General features: G+C 44.7%; 1 long non-coding RNA gene across 1 annotated transcript in view; it reads right to left on the bottom strand.

The window, feature by feature from the left end:
- Window positions 1-658: 658 nt before the first annotated feature.
- Window positions 659-17,583, bottom strand: part of LOC119973650 — a 118,563-nt gene continuing 101,638 nt past the window's right edge. The window contains exons 2-3 of the long non-coding RNA XR_005462360.1: window positions 2,637-2,786; window positions 659-1,215 (exon numbers count right to left, since the gene is read on the bottom strand). This is a non-coding gene — a long non-coding RNA (uncharacterized LOC119973650). The remainder of the gene's footprint in view (window positions 1,216-2,636; window positions 2,787-17,583) is intronic.

The raw sequence follows: 17,583 nt of genomic DNA, 5'->3' as shown, positions 1-17,583 counted from the left end.
AAGTGAAGTTGAACAGAATGATCAGTAAAGGTCCTAACTCTGCCTGTAGCACATTAGATTATTTTATGCTGTATTAGAAAAAGGAAACGCATAATCATGGGCAATCTCCAACTGCATAATAATGTGGCTCACATTTAAACTAAATTAGATTTGGTTAATTTTACTGTCTTGCAGGAATTCACATCAGCATATGTAATTTCTTCTGTTGGAAGTGAGCTTTGTCCTTCGTCTTACAGCACTGGATTGCCTGTTTGATGAATATATATGAAAATTGTAGGCTATTTAATGAAAGCTTGCATATTTTAAGGAATAAAATGTCGTCAGATTAAATAGAATATCATTGGATTTAATTCTATGCTTTAGCTGAGTGAGAGTCTGCCGCAATCTTCAGCCAGAATAAATGAAAATCCACCAATTAATATTGTCATTGTCTGTTTTATTGGAGAATTAAGCAGTGCCATATTTCTGTAAACTATCTTGCACTTGAAAGGATTGAAGTATCCAGGTGGTGAATCATATAGGGATAGCCAATTTATGAAGGTAAGGAAGGAAACAAAGTTAAATAAATAAATGATCTTCATTGTCACAATTAGGCTTACATTAAAACTGCAATGAAGTTACTGTGAAACGCCTCTGGTCGCCACATTCTGGTGCCTGTTCGGGTACACAGAGCAGAGGGAGTATTCAGAATTCTCAGCTGGTACGGGAATTGAACCCGCGCTGCTGGCGTTGATCTTCATCACAAACCAGCTATCTAGCACACTGAGCTAAACCAACCCCTAAGATGCACACATGGCATAGGTATAGTTCTAATCTAAAACTTGAAATGAATTGCAGATAAATAATAAGATATCAAATCTCAGACACGTCGTGGAGAATTCTGAAAAGTTCCAGGCATCAGCATCATTGCGGAACCTGGCACTAGCATTCGCGGAATTGGAGCTTAAATCCTGCAATGCTGAGAGAGAGGACAGCAGGTTCATACTGTTACTGTCACAGGACGGCATCTCAGCAATCAGAGTAATCCATTGGAGAACAGATAATGGACTGCCAAAATGTCCCAGAAGTCCCTTTGAGCACTGGTATTCACGGCCATGGTGGTAAAACTTTGAACTTTCCTGGCAGCATTCTGACCATCCATTGGAGAACTCAGGCCTTTGGTGGAAGCAGCTTGTGCTGATGAAGTTTCTTGTTGGAAAGGATGGAGTCCAAGTACTGTGCAAAGAAAAAGAGACTTGCATTAATAGAGCAGTTTTCATGACCACAGTAAGTCTCAGAGCACTTTACAGCCAATGATGTACTGCTTTGAAGTGTATTCCCTGTTTTGATGTAGGAAACATGGCAGTCAATTTGTACAAAGTAAGCTCCCACGTAAAATAATGTGACAATGACCAGGTAAACTGCTTTTGTCATGTTGACTGAGGGATAAATATTGGCTAGAGCAACAGGAGATAAACTCCCTGATCTTCTTTGAAATAGTACCATGGGATGTTTTAATACCACCTGAGAGTGTAGATGAAACCTCGATGTTTTAACTGAAAGACTGTGGATGGGATTCTCCAGTCTGCCAGCCACAGGTTTCTCGGTGGTGCACTGTTCGCTGGCGTCAGGGTTCTATATTCCTGCTGCTTGTCAATTGGATTTCCCATTGAAACCAGCCCACGCCACCAGGAATCCTGCTGGCGGGTGTGCGCTGCTGGCGGGAAAAGTGAATTCCAACGACCGGTGAATTTCAGCCACTATATTCAACAGCATAGTACAAAACACTGCTTCAAGTTAGTGTTAAATTCCTCTGTGCACTTAGACATTGAGCACTCGGCTTTCTGGCAAACCAGAACATTAAGCATTTGGCATTTTACACCCCTCAGCCTTGCTCTAATTCATTGAAGCTCTAATCTCACGCTTTTGCAACTTTACCTCTTGGCAAGCTGCTGCCTGTGCTGTCTTTTCCCTCTGCTTTAGATTCTGCCCACAATCTCATCTTATTCCTCCTCTATCCTGGCGACTAAAACATATTGGCGGCATGGTTAGCACTGCTGCATCACAGCACCAGGGACCCGGGTACGTTTCCCGGCTTGGGTTACTGTCTGTGCGGAGTCTGCACTTTCTCCCCCTGTCTGTGTGCGTTTCCTCCGGGTGCTCCACAAGTCCCGAAATGTGTGCTTGTTAGGTGAATTGGTCATTCTGAATTCACCCTCAGTGTACCCGAAAGGGTGTCGGAGTGTGGCGACTAGGGGATTTTCACAGTAACTTCATTGCGCTGTTAATGTAAGCCTACTTGTGACAATAAGAAAGATTGTTGTTATTATCATAAACTTGATGTTTGTAAGATCAAACAATGGTATGGCTGCATCTTTGCTATCTTCTTCCTCCTTCTCCACTGTCAGATTCCAGTTCTTGAGGAGCAAAGTTAAAATTAGACAAGGTTGGGTTGTGATGAGGGCAGAGGAGAACGTAATAAGTGCATGCTTACACTTTCTGCAGCTTTTCAGAAGAGATTGAAAGACCGAGGAGCAGGATGAATGGAGGAAGAGGATTAGGTTTACTAACGCCCTCATCAACAATTGCCAGTGGTATGGTTTCAGTGACAACCCTTCCTGCAGCAGGACATGTCATTTGAAGACAAAGTAACTTACCTTGACAACTGAGGAAAGATCATTAAACTTCTTCCTGGCTTGCATCGTGTTTGGGAAGCAACACTCATGGCATTGAAATCTGCTGCACATTGATTAATTGATTGATTGATTTATTGTCACATGTATCGAAGTACAGTGAAAAGTATTTTTCTGCAGCCAAGGGGATGTACATAGAAGACAAAAAGAATAATCAACAAAGTACATCAACAAATAGTACATCGGCAAATAGTGGTGGCTACAGTGTGGAACAAGGGCCAAACAAAGCAAATACATGGGCAAGAGCAGCATAGGGCACCATGAATGGTGTTTTTACAGGGAACAGATCAGTCCGAGCGAGATTCGTTGAGGAGTCTAGTAGCTGTGGGGAAGACGCTGTTCCTATGTCTGGATGTGTGGGTCTTCAGACTTCTGTATCTTTTGCCTGATGGAAGGGTCTGGAAGAGGGAAAAGCCTGGGTGGGTGAGGTGTCTGACAATGCTATCTGCCTCCCTGAGGCAGCAGGATGTGTAGACAGAATCAATGGGAGGGCTACAAGCTTGTGTGGTGTGTTGGGCTGAGTTCACCACACTCTGCAGTTTCTTACGATCTTGGACTGAGCAGTTGCTATCCCAAACTGTGATACAGCCGGATAGGATGCTCTCTATGGCACATTTGTAGAAGTTTGTGAGAGTCGATGCAGACATGCCGATTTTCTTTAGCTTCCGCAACATTGTGATGAAACACCAGCACTGCAACAAATCATTTGCAAGGAGAAAGCTGGCTTTGAGTTCAGTTCCAAGTCAGTGTGAAAGTAATTGATCTCAGGTGGGCTGACATCAGGAACTCTAGGCCTCAGTATTCTTGGGCTCGGAAAGGGAAAACATCATGCTTGGAATAAGAAGTGGATCTTTCTAAAATATTAAGATTTTATTTATTCATTTTAAATATAAAATTAGAGTACCCATTCTATTTTTTTCCCAATTAAGGAGCAATTTAACCTGACCGGTCCACCTACCCTGCATGTCTTTAGGTTGTGGGGGTGAGACCCATGCAGACACGGGGAGAATGTGTAAACTCCACATTGACAGTGACCCGGGGCTGGGATCGAACCTGGGTCCTCGGCACTGTGAGGCTGATGTACCATCAATTGGACTCGAGTCGTGAAGCAGTTCCAAATATCAGGCTTTAATCAACTAGTTGTGTGCCCGGCAGTCGATTTACAGAGAAAGTCCGACTGCCGGGTCCTACAGGTTCTTATACCCCGCCTCATAAGCGGGACTACTTGCCTCTTGGCCAATGGGTGATGTTGCTCGTTTTACTGGAGTGTATTAACATGCCTCCGTTTAAAGGCCGTGTGCTTAACACTACTATGGCTCTGTGTATGTAATTATGCTCAGGAGTCGCCAGGTGCCGTATTTAGACACCTCACAAGTATATCAAGGTCAGGTTCAAAGTAATAAATCTGTACACCGATTAGTAAGTCCAAACGATTGATATTTATTATGACAAATATAATAAATACACATGCATACGCTAAAGAGACTAACATACTTCTAATACTAAACAACTAAAATACTTATCTAGACAGGAACAGGCAAGGTCAGGGGACAAGGCCTTCGTCCCGTTCTTGGTCTGCAACTCTCAGGTACTTAAAGTTGTCAGGATCTAGCAAGGTCTGGATCACGTAGCGATCGTTGTATAGGCACTTACAGTTCGATGGCTGATGGCTCAACGGCTGGTGATGGAACTGGAGTCAGGATGCGATGTATCAGCAAAGCGGAGCCGGAGCAAAAGTAGCAGTCAGAGCAGGAGCCAAAGCAGACCGAACCATGTGCGGGGTCTACTTTTATAGTTCCTAAAAGTCCGTGCCCCTTCGGGGCGGTCCTTTTACCTGCCATGTATCGATTTGGCCTTTCCCAATCGATATCTTCTAAACCCCCCAATCTGAGGGTCGTTCCTCGATGGGTGGGGTGTCCCTATGGTTCTTTGTGTTGGATACTGTGGTGCCGTTCTGTCTGGGCGTCTACTCAAAAGTATCCATTCATACTTAAATGTTTCTATTGTGCGGGGTCTGGATCTGGATCACCTCATTACTATGTAGATCTTGTTGCCATTTACACCTTTGGCTGAAACTCTGCACCTGGCCAAAAACTGGTTTCTGTACGTGCAGAATGCTAATTAGTCTTCTGCAAACTGCTTGTCCTTGCTAAGACTGTTTTTCCCTGCAGCCTTAGCAGTTCTCCATTTTGTAGCCCAGTGTCCATCTTAGATGGCTACAGTGAGCAGTCACTTGACTAGCATCAACTAATCAGCAGAGAGGCACATGACTGACCTGAGCCAATGGGTAGCGAGTGCTCTGTGCCAATGGCAGATAGGTACCGTAAACCTCCTAGTCATACCACCACAGATGCAGCAGTGCATACTTAGATTTTATGAGTGGCAATGCAAGAGACACTATAAATATTTGGACTGAGAACCTGCTATACTTTCTTTCACTTCCTTTCCAACATGTGTTTTGAGGGCCTTCTGCCCAACACTCCCCACCCTCCCACCAACCCCCCACTCCCAACACTGTGATCAGGGTATATCCCTCCACCATTTCTTCCATCAACACCTTTAATGCATCAGCCAAAAATCTCAATGCATGCTCTCTACCATATTTAACTGTCCTTAAATTTTGACAGAATAGCAATAGCTCACAATGGACTCCCACCAGCTTATGCAGCCACAATGCACTTTGCCATTAAGAGGTACAGGCAACGTTTAGATAGCACTAGCCACCTCTGATATCGTGGACTTCCAATACTGCAGACAATCACTGAACAGTGCATGTAATGCTGGCTGCACACATCAACCATTTCAAACAGCAGGCAGCATAAATTTAAATTTGCTGCCTGCATTGCAATGAATAGATGGAGGTTAATCGTGCATCACTATCTCTTCTCCGGTTTTCAGGCCTTCTCCAAAGTCTCTCCCCAGAATACAATTCGCCTCTCAAAGACAATTTCTTAGTTTGTGCCATTTTACTCATTGTTCAGGAAGTGCAGTTTGATAACAATTCTTCTTTGGGTGAAAGCCTTATTGTTCCGAACATTGGTCTCCTCAGCACCGGCACCACAGCAAGTCATTCACAGGTTTCGAGTTCAGTTCCAGGTCAGCGCTAAGGCAGTTGATCTCAAGTGGGCTGACAATCAGGGACTCAGGCTTCAGAATTCCTGGGCTAGGAAGGGGAAAACATCTTGCTTGGAATAAGAAGTGGATCTTTCCGCAATATTTAGATTTTATACATGGCAATGCCCCGACACTATAAATAGATGGATTGAGAACCTGCTATACGTTGAAACATTAAACTATTTAGTTGCTCTTGTGCAATAGAACATGATGTTTTCAAGTTCAGTGCTGTTAAAAGGGGTTAAAGCTTCAGATCTTTGGTGGTTTAATCTTTCCATTGAACTAAAGGTCATGAAAAATCATCACAGCATGACAGAGCATCAGTACTGAGCTTTCCAATTGTACAGAGATCATCAACAAGCTCTCTGAATCTTCTTTTCTAATTTCACTGCCTGAGGTAAAATATATTTATTTTATTGCTTGAGCAAGGATTATCTTCAATTGGCAACTATAATGAAAAGTGCTGTTTAACTCTTTCAAAACCACATCTTGTGAGCTGTAAAAAGAAAATCAGGCCTTGATCTCAGTGGGGAAGTACTTTGCTGACAGATTCAGTCTTTGCTGCCACTTTGCATCACCATATTTCAAAGTCACAATTAATATGCATCGTGTTTTATCAAAAAGAGACAGCTAAATGTTTTGGTGCCTTGAAGTATCCTGTCAGTTCTCTGGAGGTTGGAGACCAGCAGCAAAGAAAGCTGTCCCTGATATCCAACCATTTATCAATTCCTGTGCATTCGTTTTTGATTAAATTAAGCAGAACTGCAGATGAAAGCCGTGACTGCAAATTCCCTTCATTAATTTCTAAGTTAATTTGCTTAAATCATGACCAAATTGGACTCAGTCAATCAGACCCAGAAAAGATGTGAAGAGTAAACATCTGGCTGTAAGCAAGGGTAAATGCGTTCTCTGCTGCGCTTTGCTCTTATTGTCCATATTCTCACCTTGCACAGGGCCCATGAGCTGGCTCTGCTTGCATTTTATTTTGCAGACATAATTTTGAAAACGTACACACCATCATACCTAATCCCCGGTTTTATTTATTTTTTTAAACGTAACTAATTGTCAGCCAGAGAACACAGCCTATTTTAATTCATGGGACCGCCCTACCAATTATTTCTTGCTCAGTTTCAGGAAAAATTCCCTTGAACTCCAGGACCAATAAAACATTTGGAAATTTCTGAATTACATGGCTGTCGGACCAAAACCATCAAATTGTGCTCGTCGTTTGGTATTAACGTTTTGCATGCGCTGTATCAATAATTTAGCATAAGTCAATTGGAATAATCTCGCCTCCGTTTCCAGAGGGAGCGCCGAAGAGTTGATGATGCAAATTCCTCTTCGAGGTCGCTTCAGGCAGGACACCAGCTTCCTCTACTTCCATCTCCGAGCCCGTGACCCTATCCCGAGGGACAGGCACCGTGTCAGCTTCAAGCCGTTGTCAGGTACTGGCGATGGCCGGAAACAAGGTTTGTTCTTGGGCAGACACCCTGCTCCTAAGGTTGTCCAGGTGTTTTTTTATGACCTTACCCTGGATTCACTTTGAGTGACACGGCCCCATTTTCTACATTATGATCCCAGGGACCCAGCTGTGAATATCTGCAAAGATCCTCATGTAAGCCTGTTTCGGATGTTCTTTCTGTTCTTCCAGAGTCGTCATTTCTTTTCTGGTTCGCTGGTTGGGACTCCATCCTCCCGCTAGGTTTGGGAATAGTAGGCTTAGTCTCACACAAAATCACCATCCCATTCACAGTTCAGCTGGGGCAATTCCTGTAGTTGTGTGAGAAGTGGGTAGCATGGTAGCATGGTGGTTAGCATAAATGCTTCACAGCTCCAGGGTCCCAGGTTCGATTCCCGGCTGGGTCACTGTCTGTGCGGAGTCTGCACGTCCTCCCCGTGTGTGCGTGGGTTTCCTCCGGGTGCTCCGGTTTCCTCCCACAGTCCAAAGATGTGCGGGTTAGGTGGATTGGCTATGCTAAATTGCCCGTAGTGTCCTAAAAAAGTAAGGTTAAGGAGGGGGTTGTTGGGTTACGGGTATAGGGTGGATACGTGGGTTTGAGTAGGGTGATCATTGCTCGGCACAACATCGAGGGCCCGAAGGGCCTGTTCTGTGCTGTACTGTTCTATGTTCTAAGTGGTCCTACAGCTGAATACAAAGTATGCCAATTTGGCCTCGATGGATGCTACCGATTGTTTCTTCATGCCAGTTTTAAAGTCTATACTACCCATTCCGCCAACCCATTTGACAACTGGTGATAAGGTGCTGTTCTAATGTGTTTTAGAATAGGGGCAGCATGGTAGCATGGTGGTTAGCATAAATGCTTCACAGCTCCAGGGTCCCAGGTTCGGTTCCCGGCTGGGTCACTGTCTGTACGGAGTCTGCACGTCCTCCCCGTGTGTGCGTGGGTTTCCTCCGGGTGCTCCGGTTTCCTCCCACAGTCCAAAGATGTGCGGGTTAGGTGGATTGGCTATGCTAAATTGCCCGTAGTGTCCTAAAAAGTAAGGTGGGGGGGGGGGGTTGTTGGGTTACGGGTATAGGGTGGATACGTGGGTTTGAGTAGGGTGCTCATTGCTCGGCACAACATTGAGGGCTGAAGAGCCTGTACTGTTCTATGTTCTATGTTTTAATGTGTCTGATGCCATTCAATAGCATGAAGTTTTGGAACACATTACTGGTGAATACCATTATCGCTCATGTGATGTTTCTTCAACAATTTGGAGTGTGCATCTACCAGGATCAAAAACATAAATCTCATAAAAGGCCCGGAAAAGTCCATATGCACTCGCACCCAGGGCCTGCCAGGCCATTCTCACGGATGTAGGAAGGCTGCGGGAGAGAGTTTTTGATTCTCCTCCACAGATCGCACCGTCTCACCAGGTCTGCGATGTCTCATCTGCGACGAGTCACTCCTGGGCCACCAGATGTAGCTCCTGGTGAGCATTTTCATTTTTGATACACCAGGGTGGCAATTATATAGTTCCATGTGAACAAAGGGAAGTAGATCCTTGGAAAATAGGCGACAGGTTTAGATAAAGGATCTGGATCGGCGCAGGTTGGGAGGGCCGAATGTCCTGTTCCTGTGCTGTAATTTTCTTTGTTCTTTGTTCTATAATTAATCGGACGAGGGACAATATCAGAGAATGATACCTATTCCACAAAGGAAAGGGTTTAATTTCTTCTGATGACATTCACCATTCAGAATCATGTACTTTAATTCAGACAGAGTTGGATATTTTTGTGTCCAGGCCTTAATTTGCCTTGTGGACACCGGCAAAATCTCCACAAAACTTAGAGTCATCACAACCTCTTCCAAGGCTGGCAAAGGAGCCAGGCTTGTGGGTAGCTGGAGGTGACTAACGCATCACCGTTGGTTCTCCGGTTTCCAGAGGATGCTCAAAAAGATATTCATAAGCTGCAAGTAACAGGGCTCAATGCTGTATCTGGGCTAAGGCAATGGGGGAAATTGCCTTATTCTCTTTAAAATGTCCCAAAAAGGCTTGTGGCCAGTTAGAATCATGAAACACCTACCGTAGACCTATTGGTGGAACATTCTTTTTACACCAAACAGACCACCAAGCCCTGTTTCTCAATTTGAGAATGCCCCCACTTGGGTTCCAAAAGGGTTGTGGATACATATGCGATAGGCCTTCCAGCGGTGTGGAAGTACCAACCCAATCCCGAAATGGAAACACCCCATCCTCATCACCAATGTAGTAGTCTCGTCAAGTCTGGCCTTTCAACACCATACCCTTTTATTTACATAACAGAAAAAGACCTCAGCATAGCTAATAGTGCACAAGTCCATAGAACCATTGACATGTTACAGTGCAGAAGGAGGCCATTCAACCTATCGAGTCAGCACCAATCCGTCTGAAAGAGCACCCTACCTGGGCCCATTCCCCCGCCCCATTCCCACAACTCCATGACTCCATCTAACATGCACATTTTTGGACACTAAGGCGTAATTTTAGCATGGCCAATCCACATAACCTGCACATACTTGGATTGTTGGAGGAAACCGGAGCAATTGGGGGAAACCCTCGCAGACTTGGGGAGCACATGCAAACTCCACACGCAAAGTCGACCAAGGGCGGAATTGAATGCGGGTCCCTGGCGCTGTGAGGCAGCTGTGCTAACCACTGTGCCATTGTGTAGCCCGGATGCTAACAGAATATCCATCCAGGATGAAGCAGTGTGTTTTAAACTTGCACAGCTCGTTTCCCATTGGGCGAGCTCCCGCCCACCCAATAGAAAGCTCATATTCCACAAAGCTCACGAGAGATCTGTTGATGATTCCCCCATGTCTTTCATGGCTGCCATTACAATAATTTTCCATTCATCGATTTAGATTTGAACCATTTATTAAACCATTAAAAAATTCTGCTGAAAGATCATAGACCTGAAATACAAACTCTCTCTCTCTTTCCAGATGCTGCCCAGGCCGACTGGGCATTTCCAAACAGGTTTCTAGCATTCATCATATTATGCTTTTGTATTTGTGTGCCACAGACCTGCTTTATACCTATGACAGTTCCGATCATTCCTCACCCACTATCCTGGTCAAAGGTCAGTGATCCATGTTTCTTGACTCAAACTTTACTATAAATTGTGTTAATGAATGTCAACATTAAGCTGATACCTCTTTTTCCAAATTCCTACATATGTTTGAACAAATATGAATCAAAGTGAACACAGATCTGCAGATACTTAGCTAGTTTTGGATATGACTCCAAGAAGTACATATTTATTTCTGTCACTCAAGGTGGGTGGAGATAATGTTATCACCCTTGTTGGTCTGTTTGACTGTGGGAAATATATTTACATCAAAAACTAATGGGTGAATTTCAATGAATTTTGGTACTCAGATAGAATATGGCACAAGGGAGAACTGATTTGTTTTCAGCAAAGATGTAGTTCTGGATCCGGATTTTGGAATTTTATTAAAGGATTTATTCAGAAAACCAATTTTTTCAGCTGCTATGGTGGAATCTTTGTCACAGTTGTCAAAATATGAGCAGAGTTTTCAGAGCAGGATGATCTATGAGATGGAAGCACTTAACAAAATGATTTTTTTTTTCAGATTTGCAGTTACAGGGCAGCAACCAGACAGAGGAGAGCTTCAAGGAAGAGCTGTGTAATTATGATAATGTTGAGTTAACACAGTCTGGCAAGACATGTGCTCCTGAGAGCCCTCTTCTATTGCAATGTATATATTATAAATAAATATTTTAAGAATCGAAAAATTTCAGTCGGTGTTGTGTTACATTACATTCTCCAACTATTAATTCTGTGTATAATAAAAGTTAATACTTATTCTTCACAACCTCAAAGGTAGACTAAATGTTCTTTGGTTTGTATCTACCCATTACAGAAATCACCAGCTGTTGAAATAATGAATCTTGAATTTCCAGATAATATAAATACTTAATAGGGATTTTATCTGTCTATTTATTAGAAGTTTCAGCCCAGTAGATGCATTCAATAGGATCACTGAGCCGAACGTTAATTGTCAGGGAGTCAAAAAAAATGCAGCACCTGATGTCTGTTCTAATTCAAATTTGCATTAAAAAGTATCCATAATTACAGGCTGCAGAAAGCTATTAACTGAAACTACAGCTTCAGTGGCTTCCTTCGACTGGAGACTGACACTCGTTTTAAATAGGGATTGAATTAAACATGAGGAGAGGAAAATGTGCACCACACAATGGAACAGTTTAGCAGCAATTGTTTTCACCCTGCATTCCAACAGCAATAACCAGCCTTCATCCAACACCATTAGCAAAAAGAAAATTACCCAAGGTGCTTGCCAGAGGAGTAATCAGACGGAAATTGCAGATGGGTTGGATTTAATGGTGAGGGGTGTGGTGCCCACTCTGCTGGCTAAAAATGTTGAGTGAGAGTTAACCCTTGCTGCGGATGGCTTCCTTGAAACCACTTAATCTCCAGGGACGAACTGCACCCGCACCGAGTAAAAAAGACCCACCCCAGTGAGCTGCTGACAGTTTGGTCCAGCACCACCACCAGGATTGATAGTCACTGCTGGGTCTAGACCCAATCCTGATGAAGAGGAACCCGGACTCACAGATGGGGTGTCGCCGGGGACAGGCCCTGGTGAGGGTACTGAGGGGGATGGGTGCCCAGGATTTAAAGGTTGGGAGAGGATTAAAGGAGGGTGTGGATGGGAATAATCCTGAGGGAGCTGCCAATATGTCCAGAGCTCCCGCAAAGGAGGATTCCCCTCACCTTGCCTGACATCAGCCCACACAGCTAAAGCTGCCAGGTTTCCCACATGGTTTTGGCTTCCCTCAAGCTATTGGTTAAATAGACATGGAGGCTATCTTGAATGGCTATTAATTGGCCACTAAAAAGCCTCAATAGGCCCAGTAGCTCCCCTGACATGCATATAATTACAGAGGGACAAGGTTGGGTGGTTGGCAGCAGGATTATTGCCCATTGGATTTTTTGTGCCCCTCTCTTCCACCACCTGCTAGCAGGGGAAAATCCAGCCCACTGAGTATGCTTGCCAATTCTCCAGGATTGACCTGGAATCTCCAGGAATTCAAGATCAATCTCCAGGATACTGCTGGCTGCAGCCCTGGAGAAAGATCATTGGGACTCGAACAAACCAATTATTTTGGTCATTTTCTTTGAATATTTCTCCTTACTGGAAACAAAAGTATTGAAAATGGGGACAGAAAAGGCTATTTATCTGAGAACCAGGCATCATCCAATTGGGTAAGGAGTCTTTGTGCTTTCCAATTGGTGTAGGAAGAGAGTAAGTTACAAGGATAGATATGTTGACTGACTAATGGCTGGAATCATAGAATTTACAGTGCAGAAGGAGGCCACTCAGCCCATCGAGTCTGCACCAGCCCCAGGAAATAGCATCCCACTTAAGCCCACCCTATTCCCGTAACCCAACCCAACCTTTTCGGACACTAAGGAGCAATTTAGCATGGCCAATCCACCTAACCTGCACATCTTTGGACTGTGGGAGGAAACCGGAGCACCCAGAGGAAACCCACGCAGACACGAGGAGAACGTGTAGACTCCGCACAGACAGTGACCCAAGCTGCGAATCGAACCTGAGACACTGGAGCTGTGAAGCAATTGTGCTAACCACTGTGCTACCATGCTGGAGAGTGGAGGAAAGTCATGAGATGAAACCTCTATGAATACATTTAATCACATTTGGCAGCCCCACCACTGAGTCATAGAAAGAGATATCAGGAGTGGTGATCAAAAGTTTGATCAACTTAATTCAGGTCCACTTGAAAGTGACAATGCAATAGAAAAAAGTTATAAAATATTTATTTAAATCAAAAATCTGCTGTCCCTAAAATTAACACTGAACCAGAGCTAAGATTAATTAACATGAGGGGATAACATCTGAAAAAATGACGAAGTTCACTGTTCACCACCAGCAAATTTATTTGAGTTGCCACGCCTATCTCGGATGTGTGGTTGGTGGGGGGAGGGGTACAGTGTGGGGAGCACTTCTTATTGGAATAGTAAATTATTTACAATAAATTCTCTAATTTGAGAGATTTAAATTTTAACAGAAAAATGTTAAAACAAAGATCACGTTTTTAAGGAAGGATTCCTAACGTCAATGAAGTTGTTGACTACCAAAGGAGTATACATTGGGTTCTTCTGGAAATGCTTAATTAAATGCTGCAGAATACTCTTACCAATGATGAGTCTGAAGATTTATACTGTAAGCTATATTTACAGCTATTAATTGATCAGCTTTGGTATAGGACACCTCAAAGCATTGTTTAAAAGTCAGAGCATTTCTACACATGCAACACAGTATCGGCACCGTAGCACAGTGGTTAGCACTGTTCCTTCACAGCTTCAGGGTCCCAGGTTCGATTCACGCTTGGGTCATTGTCTGTGCAAAGTCTGCACATTCTCCCCGTGTCTGCGTGGGTTTCCTCTGGGTGCTCTGGTTTCCTCCCACAAGCCCCAAAAGACATGGGGCAGGATTCTCCAATAATGGGGCTATGTCCCCACGCCAGCGTCAAAACACGGGCATTTCACTCTGGACTTTCCTTAAGAAGTTCCAGAGTGATTCTCCAATCTGCAGGGGTCTAGCAGGGTCGCGGAATGCTTCTCGCAGCTCAGGCTGCAGATACGGGCCTTGGACTTCTGGTCAGGAGTCTGCGCATGTGCATGGTAGGGTCTGCGGCGGCCACCCCATGCGACATGGCAGACTCGCACCGCGGACCCCATGAGGTCACGCGCGCCCATCGATGGGTGCCACCCGATCGCTTGCCTAGCCGCCCATGAAGCCCCCCCCCTGGTGAATGCCCCCGCCCCCCACCACGGCAGCCGTGGACTGAATCTGCAGCCGCCACTGGCAGTTCTCGACAGGCAGAAGGATGTCAGAACCACGGTGCCAGGAACTCGGCCATTTCTCCTCGGTCAATGGCCCCCTACCCGCACAGTGTAGACCGTGCGCGTGTGTGATTCGCGGTGATTCACCGGGGACTGGAGAATCACGGGAGCATCGTCGGACCGGATTTCGGCGTTGATGCCCATTCTCCGCCCCCATGCCGATTGCGTTTCAGCGTGGAGGCTCGGAGAATCCAGCCCATGCTGTTTGGTGAATTGGACATTCTGAATTCTCCCTCTGTGTAGCTGAGTAGGTGCCGGATTGTGACATCTAGGGGATTTTCACAGTAGCTTCATTGCAGTGTAATGTAAGCCTACTTGTGACAATAATAAAGATTATTATTATATCAAAATGACTGATTTCTCACATAGATAGGCAAGCAGCATATTGGCATGGCCACATCATAGGGTCAGCGCTCTGTGTATCTATGACCTGTCAAAATGATCACATAGCCTGGAGAACTAAATATTTGCTTTAACTCCTCCAAATGGACAGCTTGAATAACAAGGGTAAAGAATTTGAAAATCAACTACTCATCTTTAAAAATGAAGATGGGGTGGGGTGGGAAAAGGGAGGTCAAGCAGATCTTCTCCATTCAAAGTAAGTCCCTCAGGTGAGTCATGGAAACAAACAGTGCAAATAGTTTCAAGAAACAATTAGACTCCTCTGGAACTGAAAGTGTGATTGGAAGACATGATCGAAACCTATTAAGAAGCAACTGTTTCATTGGGCTTGATTTTTCATTTGTATTACTAAGGATTTATGATTCACTCAGAGAATGTAACTTTCCAGCACAGCTCTAGTGTGTTGAAAAATATGCAGAAATTGAGACTTGTACTATGTGTTGGCAATACTGTTTTCATATTTCTAAAAGTCCTCATGCCCTTAACTATTTAAAGCACTTTGTTGATTTGGTATAATTACTTTTCTTATGCCTGGGAGCCAATTTATGAAGAAATGCTTCTTCAATGTGATATCAAGTCTTAGATGATGGAAGGATTTATTTTATGATGCATGCAGTAACAGGAAATAAGTACTTTAATGATTAATTGCAATAATTTATGTGCACATTCATTTTGGAATATGGCAGATTAAAATTGCACATTAGAGAAGCTCTGATGTGGAACAAGATTTAAAATGCTTATTAATACAACAGGTGCTATCTATTAAAAGAGGCAGCTTGTATAGCTCATGTTATCAGCAGCATAACCACTGCTAGTGGAGCTAAAGGCATAAGGTAAAATAATCTCAACATCGAAAAAGTAATCTTAGAATATTGAAAAGTGAAGAATCAACGTTTCATTCTGCACTAAGTCTGCCATCTTGGTATCCGGCTATCAAAAAGACATCAGTCACATGTTCTCACTGTTTTATTTCTGAAAGCCAATTGGTAAAGAGTGACACTGGAGTTAATCTTTATATTTATTTAGAAAGAAGGGCAGCACGCTAGTGCAGTGGTTAGCACTGCTGCCTCACGCCGCTGAGGTCCCAGGTTCAATCCCGGCTCTGGGTCACTGTCTGTGTGGAGTTTGAACATTCTCCCCGTGTCTGGGTGGGTTTCGCCCCCACAACCTAAAGATGTGCAGGGTAGGTGAATTGGCCACGCTAAATTGTCCCTTAATTGGAAAAAATGAATTTGGTACGCTAAATTGAAAAAATATATATTTATTTAGAAAGTGACACACGTGGCGTGGGAGAATCGTGGGAGGGCCTCCCGACATTTTTTACACCCCCCGGCGCCCCCAGCGATTCTCCCCTTCCGCTTGGAAAAATCGCCGCTCGCCGTTTTTCACGGCGAACGGCGATTCTCCGAGCCCGATGGGCCGAGCGGCCTGCCCTTCACGCCCGTTTCACCACGGCAGCAACCACACCTGGTCGCTGCTGTCATGAAACGGGTGCCAGATGCCCGTTTGGGGCATCTAGGGGCCCGATTTGGATGGGAGCACCGCAACTGTGCTCGGGAGGGGACAGGCCCGCGATCGGTGCCCACCGATCCTCGGGCCAGCATCCAAAACGGACGCACTCTTTCCCCTCCGCCGCCCGGCAAGATCAATCTGCCACGTCTTGCCGGGCGGCAGAGAAGAAAGACGGCACCGCGCATGCGCGGGTTCGTGCCGTCTGCGCGCTGATGTCATCTGCGTATGCGCGGATTGGAACCGGCAACCCGCGCCTGCGCGGATGACATCAGAAAAGCGCTCTTAGTCCCCCACGTGGGGGTGAATTAGGTGCGGGGAGCGGGCCCCGAGGCCGTCGTGAAGCTCGGCCGATTTCACGACGGCCATCCCGATTTTTATCGGGAGCGGAGAATACCGCCCTATGTTCATACGCCTCCTAATTCAAACGTATCAAAGTTTCAAGAAGTGTTTCTTTATATATGTTCAAGTGAAACTTCAATTAATGCTCTCCACCTGCATGCAATCAAACACAGTTGATATACAATTAACAAATTTCCTTCTCTCTCTTTGAATAATATGCCAAACCAATATTCAAAGCATGTCGAATAAAACATATTTCATAATATACAAGTATTACATTGTGAGATTTCCCACCTCCAGGTCTCCTAACAAATCCTTAGTTACAAACATTTATTTTTATAAAACAATTGGTTGGTGACTGGTAGCCATCCATTTAATTTGAAAGATTTTCTTTTCCTCTATTTGAAGCCAGCAACGTTAATCTGTGAGCTTTCCTCATTTATGCTTTTCCTAATGTGCATCATCCAAAAATGAAGGATTATTTATCTAACATTCAATGGATATATTACCTTCACCATTCCCCTTGCATAGAATCTCTAAAAATATTTGACAATCACATCCTACAGTATCCTTGGGAGTCCTGAGAAGGTTAAACAATGAAGGTTCATTTAGGCAAACAAAAGTAAATGAAACAACACAGCACAAATGTCCCAACCGGCACTACTGATCATGTTGGTCCCAATCCTGGCCGGCTTCTTCAGCACCAGCTTCACGAGTTCCAGTTGTTAGGCCTCCGTCCCTCAGCAGGGAGCTCGTAGTCCATGAACACCACAGGTCATCCCAGTGGATTTCATAAGGGTTATGACATCACATCCCTCAACCCCCGAAGTCCGTAGGTCCTTCTCGTTGGAGGTAGAGGAGATCCCCTTTGCCGATTTGCCCGCAGCGGTGTTTCCACCAGTGTGGGACTTGGATGTTTGTAATGTGTCGGGGAGCATCATTTCCAATTGTCTGGAGGGGGGGCCCTGCCGGTGGCCTCTCCTTGGCTAAACTCTCATCTATGGATGCTTCAGTCTCCATGCCTGACCCAGAATCCCCCATCTTGCCCATATCTGTGTCCTGGCCCTTCAGGAGTATTGTATCTTGGCAAATGGATGCTGGGCAAGAGGGGAGAAGGACTGATTCATCTGGCGGGCTGGCTCT

Source organism: Scyliorhinus canicula, chromosome 11 (genome assembly GCF_902713615.1).
Source record: "Scyliorhinus canicula chromosome 11, sScyCan1.1, whole genome shotgun sequence".
In the NCBI taxonomy this organism is placed as follows: domain Eukaryota; kingdom Metazoa; phylum Chordata; class Chondrichthyes; order Carcharhiniformes; family Scyliorhinidae; genus Scyliorhinus; species Scyliorhinus canicula.
Note: the sequence above shows the minus strand (reverse complement) of the source record. Positions and strands in the feature narration are given on the sequence as shown.